This window comes from Bactrocera latifrons, unplaced genomic scaffold (genome assembly GCF_001853355.1).
Source record: "Bactrocera latifrons isolate USDA-ARS-PBARC rearing strain unplaced genomic scaffold, ASM185335v1 scaffold_1389, whole genome shotgun sequence".
Taxonomy (NCBI): domain Eukaryota; kingdom Metazoa; phylum Arthropoda; class Insecta; order Diptera; family Tephritidae; genus Bactrocera; species Bactrocera latifrons.
In genome coordinates this window covers 20,433-30,144 of record NW_017534840.1, presented here as the reverse complement: position 1 = coordinate 30,144, position 9,712 = coordinate 20,433, and the positions used below count along the sequence as shown (strand labels likewise).

Genomic DNA, 9,712 nt, shown 5'->3' with positions numbered 1-9,712 from the left:
ATAGGGAGTCGCCTTGTCTGAAACCTCGTTTGGTATCGAACGGCTCGGAGATGTCCTTCCCGATTCTGATGGAGTTTTTAGTGTTTCTCAACTTTAGTTTACACAGTTTAGTTTGGCGGAGATACCAAATTCAGACATCTCTGCATAAAGAAAGCTCATTTTCGTGCTGAAGAAAGCAGCTATGTAATCAACGAAGAGGTAGTGTGTGTCGATTCTAGTTTCACGTTTCTTTTAAATGATTTGGCTTATGCTGAATATCTGGTCAGTTGTTGATTTGCCAGGTCTAAAGCCACACTGATAAAGTCCAATCAGTTTATTGACGGTGGACTTTAATCTTTCACACAATACGATCGATAGAACCTTATGTGCGATGTTGAGGAGGCTAATCGCACGGTAGATGGCGGAGATTGTGAGGTTTTCTTTTTTAAAAATTGGGCATATCACATTTAAATTCCAATCGTTGGGCATGCTTTCGTCCGACCATATTTTACAAAGAAGCTGATGCGTGCTCCTTATCAGTTCTTTGTCGGCGTGTTTGAATAGCTCGGCCGGCAATGCATCGGCCCCGCCCCTCGGCAAGGGAACGTCTACTCCATCGTCATCGATTCGCCCTCTTCTTTTGCACTTTCCGAAAATCAATGGTTTCGGTTGCATCTTTACGTAAAGAAATGCCGTCCCACTGTTCCCTTATACTGAGTTGCTGATGAATGCTCTCATAGAACAGGAGTGGAAGCTGAGTAGAAAATCGTTCGGCTGTCTGTTGTGATTGCAGCTTCTCGACGTCGAACCTTCCTAGTATTTGTTGGCGTGCGTTTTTTGCTGAACAGAGGCGGGTGCGAATCCTGGCTGCAACAAGATAGTGGTCCCAGTCGATGCTAGGTCCTCGCAGTACACGCACATCTAAAACACTGGAGTTGTGTCTTCCGTCTAACACAGCATGATCGATCTGATTTTTAGTTTTTCGATCCGGAGACAGTCAGGTAGCTTGATGTAACTTCTTATGCTGGAATCTAGTGCTACAGATAACCATATTTCAGGCCCCGGCGAAGTTGATCAGCCTCAACCCATTTAGGGATGATTCCTCGTGGTGGCTGAATCTACCGACCGTTGTGCCACATATACCTTCTTTGCCGACCCTGGCGTTAAAGTCGCAAAGCACAATTTTGACATCGTGGTGGGGGAAGCTCTCATAAGTGCGTTCCAAGCACTCATAAAAGGCATCATCGTCATGGTCACATCGTATTTCTCTTCTATCGGGGCGTGGGCGCAAATCAGCGATATGGTGAAGAACCTTGCTTTGATACGGATTGTGGCTAGACGTTCATTCACCGGAGTGGATGATAATACTCGAGGATTGAGTCTTTCTCCCACCACGAGTCTCACATCAAACTTGCGCTCCTTTATATGGCCACTGTAGTAAATGCCACAAGGACCTACTCGTCTCTGTCCTTGTCCCGTCCATCGCATTTCTTGGACGTCGGTGATGTCAGCCTTTATTTTTACGAGAACATCAATCAGCTGGGCAGCGGCACCTTCCAAATGAAGGAAGGTGTATGCCCGCAAATCATAGTCCTTAATTCGTTTGCCATGGTCGTCATCAAAAGGGCGGTCACTCATCCGAGGCTTATTGTTTCCTTTCATTGGGGTGGTTTTTTTACGTGGCGGGTCCCAAACCCAGCGCACAACCCTATGTAGGGGATATTTCTTTCTCATTTTAACTCGTCTTCAAACGGATGTTCTTAGGCTACCCAGAGGATACTTGGSCAAAGACCGGAAGCCGTAGGCTGCTTGAGTCGTATGTAAAAGAATCGTTTTTGGTCACTCCCAAGTGAATGGCGATCATAGAACTTTCTTCACTTGCGTGAACTTCTACATATGACTCCATCCACCCCTTCTAATATTAGTAGTAGTTTAATTAATCGAACCGCCACTTCCAAACTATTGGTCTTCGTGAAAAACATTAACATCTCTGGAAAAGCTAGAGCTCTGAATTCGGGATCCAAATGTTGAATAGCAGCTCTGTCATAAGCTGTAACTTCTGCAGAAAATGCAGGTTTTACAGAATCCGTTCAAGCTCGTTGGATCAAAAATTTGTCATATTTGAACTTGTTATGCTCAATTTGCTCCTTGTGTGCGTTGCAAAGAGTCTCGTCATCATTATTTAAGAACATTTATCCATGGGTGAAACACCATGGCACTTTCTCTGAAAAAATCAGCTCTTGAATTTTCAACGCTAAAACGTTTACAGCGCAGAATTAGACAGCGCAGTCATCGTCTTTTTCGTCGTGATCCTGCTCAGCAACTCTGTGAATTAGGTTTTGTCGTCTATTGGAAGGTGCAGAACTGTCCCGAATTCTCTTTTCAACTCAAATTTTGATCTGCGTAATTGTGCAATACAACTATAGCCGGCGTTCGTCGCCAGTCGATCTATTTCCAAATTTTGGCTATATTGTTGGCGGCTTCGATTCAAAGCGTTGCGAAGTTTTTATTCCTGCGGCTGCCTAGGTACTCTTGGCATTTTTTTAAATTAACATAAAATGTGTATACCAATAAAAAATATACCAAAAAAAAAAAAATAGCTGGTTATTTTAAAAAAATATTTTTTTCGATAAATTTGAAAGTTGCTTGTGATTGTGCTCTACAAGGGGCTTTCCAAATTAAACAGAACTTTTTGAATCTAGCGCAATTTGGTGGAGCCATCTTTTTGTGAATTAGTGCGTTAGAATCTGTTATCTTTTTCGATTGCCTAGTGAGAATTTCATGATATGGATTGAGAGTGAAATTATTGTATTTTAAGTGTCAGTATTACTGACAAACTAAAAACATCTTGAAAACACATTTGTGGGTTGTGGAATCTAAGTCGTTCGGACCGACAATGTGTGTTTTCGATGAGTTTTCACTGACCACAATTAATTTGTTTGTTTACATTTTGAGCAACGAACATGGTAACTTTTGGATGCCTTAATATTGGCCCACGAAGAGCACTAATTTTGTTTTACTATAATTCAATGAGTGGGGCTTCTGACCTATCACTCCACAAATTTCTTTTTTTTGTATTTTTGCTTTTCCATTTTTCAATGTCAATGGTGGATTCATGCAAATAATTTTCTACGTCTGTTTGTTGTTGTGCCGTTGCACCAAGAGGAAAATTCTGTAAGTCGTGCACTGTGAAAGGGTTCTGCGAAAGCAAGAGAATACCCCTAATATGACAATATCAAGTGACAGCTGTATTTGTATATGGAATGTAAACAAATATCAAGTAACAATTTAGGGCAGGCAAAATATGTCTTCCAAGAAAATCGATTAAACTAGAGCAGGCACCGATTACAATGAGTGGAATGCAAGTTTTCAAGTAGTTTTCAGCGAAAGCAGGCACTCAACGTGTTTTCGTTTCACAAATATTACATGGACGAAAACACAAGATTTAGGTTGAAACCCATATAGTATAATATACGGTCGTTTCACCGGTGCGAAAATGAGCTTCGAACAAATAGCCAACAATAAGTTTTATTTTAAAAATAGTAAAACTATTACCGAAACATTTCAATTGATGAATCAAATTTATGGCGATGATTGCCTATTCCGTAGCAGAGTGCATGAGTGGCTTCAACGTTTTCAAAGTGGTTGTGAGGCTGTAAATAACGATCAACATGTGGACCAATCAAAATCCGTGATCTCCGAAAGTTCCAAAGAAACTGTGCGTAAAGTCATCAATCGCCCGAAATCATCATTTAAATTCATAGAAATGGAATTAAGCATCTCGAAAATATCAATTTATCGYATTTTACCCGAACTTTTGTACACGGTTTGTTCCTCACACTTTGACTGACGACCAAAAATTGCTCAGAATCCAACATTTGAAGGACATCATTTTGACCGATTATTTGACCAAAAATCACTTTTTAACCATTAACCACTCCCCGTATTCACCTGATATGGCACCGTTCGACTTCTTCCTTTTCGGAAAAATGCTTTTGCCCATGACAGGAAATCATGTTACAAGGGAGTAAGGAAAGTCCCATTCACAGTCCTTAACCTACTCCCCAAGTGTACGTTCACAATAAAAACATCATGACCACCTCTGGTGAATAAGGGTGGCGAGAGGTTAAAACGCTTGCTTAAAGAAAACATACTGTACATACACATCTCGTATGTGTTCAAAAAGTATCGCGAATTTTGAATTTTCGCGGGTTACGTATATCGAATTTCGAAGCTTTTGTGGCGTTATGTTGGTACTCATGTCTCTCACTTATGCCGACAACCTCGGCCATTTTGAATGTTCATTTAATTGTTGATAGCTGTTTTGCTTGCACGTGTTTTAGATCGTCTTCGATTTTTATCTATTCAAAAAAATGGATCAAAGAACCTGTATCAAATTTTGTGTGAAAAACGAAATTAAGTGCGTGGATGCATTCCGAATGTTGACTGTGGCATACGGAGAAACTACCTTGGACCGAAGCAACGTGTATCGATGGTACAAAATGTTCTCAGAAGGCCGAGAAAATGTGACAAAAATTGGCTTTTGCACCACGATAACGAGCCTGCTCACACATCGTTGCTTGTGCGCGACTTTTTGGCCACACTAATGATGCCGCAGCCACCGTATTCCCAAGATCTGGCCCCCTGTGACTTTTTCTTGTTCCCTAAGATAAAGACTGCATCGAAGGAGGAGCTGAAGGAAGGAAAAAAAATGATTTTTTGAAGTGCTTCGAAGATTGGAAAAACCGTTGGCACAAATGTATAATATCTCATGGGTATTACTTAGAAAGGGACAAAATAGATATTCATGAATAAATAAATAAGTTTTTGAAAAAAACACAAAATGCGCGATACTTTTTGAACACAACTCGTATTAAATTATAAATATACGGTACTATATTTATACATTTATGATTACTATTTTAAATTTTACTTATAGAATGAAATTTAAAAATTGTTATCAAAAGATTTAATTATATCTTTTTGATATAAATAAATATGCTGTATATTTTTAAGCGTTTTAGTTAAGTTATTCATAGACAAATTGGAAATTATTTTTGATAATGAGTGGACCAAAGTAGATAACTATTGTCGAAAAATTTGGTATTACATCTCATAATAATTCGTCACAACAGTAAAACAAAATTTTTTATTATAAGATAAATCAAGAGATAATTATAGTAGCCATGTTTCCTATATTTTAAGTCTACATTTTTGTTAAATAAGCTTAATCACGGTGACGCGGTAACTAAGACTAATTACTAAATAAAAAAAATTTTGTGAAGTGAATAAAAAATATACACACAGATATGAAAACAAGCACATTACATGTGTACACATTTGTTTAATTTAAAATTTAACAAGTTAAAAAAAAAAGAAATAAAAAAAATAAGGAAAACGGTTTCATCAACATAAAAAAATAAAAATATAAAAATTTCGGTTCTGACCAAAATTCCGGTCTAACAACAAAAAAAAAAAAAACAAACACAACAAAAAAAAACCGTGACCAAACTGTCTTCGTTATTCGGTTTATTTCCGGTAAAAACCGGAAAACCCCTAACAAAGCAGTTTACTACTGTATATTTGTATAGCGGATTATTGATTGCCGGTAAATGCTTACCGTTGTGTTATAACACAAAACCTTTTCCAAAAAAATTGCTTAATATCAGATACGGTATCATAGGCGACATCTTGCCTCATCAGCAGATTGTGTGGGCAACGACCGCCACTAAAACTTGCAGATTACGTAAACAGTGTCAATATCCGATTGCGTAAACAGTTGACCAGCGATCATTGCTTGCACTATCACCATTTGGATAAACAATTGGATGAAGCTGAGTCAGCACGACGCAGCGTCGACTACTGGATTTGCTTTGTTAGGTCTTAATGGTTAAGTTAGGGTTTAGGCTAAGTCAGATTTAAGTTAAGCTTAAGCCGGAGCACACGTCTTGGCCAATAAAGTTGACGCAGACGTCAAAGCCGGCAGCGTCGACTACTGGATTTGCTTTCTTAGGTCTTAATTGTTAAGTTAGGGTTTAGGCTAAGTCAGATTTAAGTTAAGCTTAAGCCCGAGCACACGTCTTGGCCAATAAAGTTGATCACAGCATACATTTTCAATTCATGCATTTTTAATTGGCGCCCAACGTGGGGCTCGAAGAGGAAAATTAGCGATCAACAATCAACAACCCAGCCACAGAGCAACGGAATTACCATATTTATTGAAAAATCATGTAAGTGAATGGCACAGCCAATCGTCATCATTTGTGAAACTAATAAAGCAGCATTATATAAAGGGTGAAGTGATCTTTTTTTTTTTATTGTTTTGGTGGCCGTTAACAATTGTGCCGTGTTTGAGTGAAAAAATACTTGTGTGTGTTAGTTTGTTCAGGGTCTAATGAGCCAACCCCCTCACGATAAAGAGCTTTACGATAACTCAGTGCAGGAATTAATAAACCATACTAGCAGGTTGGTTTAGCATACGTAGTGGAAACATAAACAGGTATGGACGCAAGATAGGTACAAGCGGTGTTAGAAGCCGCATTGGCGGCACAGACCGCTCAATGAAGACAGGTTATTGATGAAAAAATTAGTGAAGTTAGGAACGAGATGAGTGCATTGAGGGTCACGACCACTGAAGTAGAAAGCTACCAGAAAATTGCGATAGTGCAGGAAAAATCGTGTAGTCAGACGTTAGAAATCGTCAAGGCATTGCCAGAGTTTGATGGTAAACAAGAGGAATATATTTCGTGGAGGCAGGCAACGATGGCCGCCTACGAATTACTCCTTATGAAGGCAGCGTAAAGCATTATGAGGCAGTAGGTATTATATATATACTGGCCTCATTTAACACAGTTTTAAATTTTAAGGCCATTGTGGCACGATGAGATTTCACCTACGCTGACAAAACTCCAGTGCGCATTCTCGAACAGGAGTTAGATACCTTGCGTCAGGGCGATTTGAGCTTGTCACAGTACTATGATGAGATAGAAAGAAAACTGATTATCTCTAAAACACTTAYGACATATGATGCAGCTGCCCTAAATGAAAAATTTAGATGTGATGGATGCCCTAAACACGTTCGTATCGGGTTTAAAAAGACCCCTACACCAGGCTGTATTCCCAGCTAGACCAAAGGATCTACCAAGTGCCTTGGCACTAGCCCGCGAGGCCGAGTCGAGTCACGATAGGTACATGTTCGCGGCAACTTACGATGAAAATGCCGAAGAGAGAGCTCAAAAGTCAGGGGGTCAAAAATCCCAAACTCGGCGGCAAAATAATTATTCACAGAATAGTGGCGGCGATGCTAATTACGCGAAAAATCCACATTACTTCAAGAGTCAGGGCAGAAATAATGCAGGAAAGGCTTCATCATTTAGGCAACGCGAAAATGCTAGGGATTTTCATGGTAGAGGCCCCGAACCTATCGATTTCGATCCTAGTTCGTTTAAATTTAGGCACCCAACGAAATACCAGCAGTCACAAGCTGCCGGTATTCACAGTGCTTCCATTCAGCGAAATAAGAGACAGWATAATTCAGAGCGTATGACAGATTTTTGGCGTCAAAGGATCAACAATTTGAATCATTCGGATGTTGATCAGGATTTCCAAGCGTATGAGGTTGCTACCGCAGCTGCAGTAGGAGAGGTAGACAATGAAAATGGGGTTGACTATGAAAATAACTCTATTAATTTGTTAGAGGCCATTCCCGGCTACCGTTCCTTGAGCGGACGTTGGCTGGGAAAACACTAAGGTTTGAATTGACACGGGCGGCAAAAAATTATGTCAGGCCCGTWAAGGAGCTTAAAGGCGTAAAGCCGGTAGACTCCCCGTTTAATGTGAACTCTATCCATGGGTCCAATATTAAACAGAAGTGCCTGATAAATATTTTCGGGGTAACAACCCCATTCTTTKTGTTGGATAGTCTAACACTGTAGTGAAGGCAGATTTTAAAAAAATGATCCTGAAAAGCATTAAGGCATTCGCAGACTCTAACGAGCTGTTGCCATTTAACACTTCGGTTGTGGTCACGATCCGAACCAAAGATAACGAGCCTATTTATTCGAAGTTGTACCCTCACCCAATGGGAGTAGCAGATTTTGTCAAAAAAGAAATAAGAGAATTGCTATGCAATAAAATCATTAGACCATCAAGGTCCCCTTACAATAACCCAACCTGGGTGGTAGATAAAAAGGCTTACGACGAGTTAGGCAACAAAAACAAAGGTCTGGTTATTGATTTTAGGAAGCTCAACGAGGACACTATTGCCGAGAAGTACCCAATGCCGAATATTGTTCTCGCCGAGCAGGATCGCGAGAAAACGCATTTTCCGTTCACGGTGGGAAATATGAGTTTTGTCGATTGCCATTCGGTCTGAAGAATGCTGGAAGCAACTTCCAGGGGGCGACCGATGACGTCTTACGCGAACAAATTGGCAAATTATGCTATGTTTACCTCGATGACATCATAATTTTTTCCGAAAATGAATCGGAACATGTCAAACATATAAATTGGGTTTTGGAAAAACTGTGTGAGGCCAACATGAAAGTGTCACGAGAAAAACCCATTTGACCTAACGACAGACGCCTCCGCTCACGGCATTGGCGCAGTCCTCTCGCAGAATAGTAAACCCATTACAATGATTTCAAGAGCGCTGAAGGATAGGGAAATGCATTATGCAACAAATGAAAGAGAATTACTGGCCATAGTATGGGCTTTAGGGAAACTTCAAAATTATCTCTAAGGAACTAGGGATATCAATATCTATACAGACCACCAGCCTCTAACGTTTGCGGTTTCTGATAAGAACCCGAATGCAAAGATAAAAAGGTGGAAGGCATTCACAGACGAACATAATGCTAAAATTCATTATAAACCTGGTAAGGAAAACTCTGTCGCAGATGCTCTCTCCCGGCAGAACATAAATGTGTTGGAGAGCGAACTCAAATCTGACGCGGCGATAGTTCACAGTGAATCGTCACTGACCTACACGGTCGAAGCAACAGAAAAACCCATAAACTGCTTTAGGAATCAAATAAGTTTGGAAGAGTTGCGTTTTCCTTTGAAACGAAATTTTATACTCTTTGGCGAAAAAACCAGCCACGTTATTCACTTCATGGATAGAAACAGCCTCATTCACGAAGTAAAGGAGGTTGTTAACCCCCTCGTGGTGAACGCGATTCACTGCGAGCTACCGGCGCTAGCCAACATACAAYACGAATTGGTAAGATGCTTTCCATCTACCGAATTCTGGTACTGCAAAAACATGGTGTCGGATATTACGAACAAGGATGAACAAAGGCAAATAGTCACTACTGAACACAATCGTGCTCATATAACTAAGCAGGAAAATGTGAAACAGATCCTCTGTGACTATTATTTTCCGAAAATGTCAAAATTGGCAAACGAAATTTTCGCAAACTGCAAAATATGCACGAAACCAAATACGATCGACACCCTAGAAGGCAGGAACTCGGCGATATGCCGATTCCATCATACGCAGGTGAAATGCTAGACATAGATATTGTCTCGACAGACAAGAAGCATTTTTATACTCTCGCAACAAAGTTGCTAAAGAGAGTATTATAGTTTTGTTCACATAACGGTTGTTTGTAAGTCCTAAAACTAAAAGAGTCAAATATAGGGTTATATATACCAAAGTGATCAGGGTGACGAGTAGAGTTGAAATCCGGATGTCTGTCTGTCCGTCCGTCCGTCTGTCCGCTTGTCCGTCCGT

At 40.1% G+C, this 9,712-nt stretch overlaps 1 pseudogene; it reads left to right on the top strand.

The window, feature by feature from the left end:
- Window positions 1–6,585: 6,585 nt before the first annotated feature.
- Window positions 6,586–9,712, top strand: part of LOC108965310 — a 17,150-nt pseudogene continuing 14,023 nt past the window's right edge.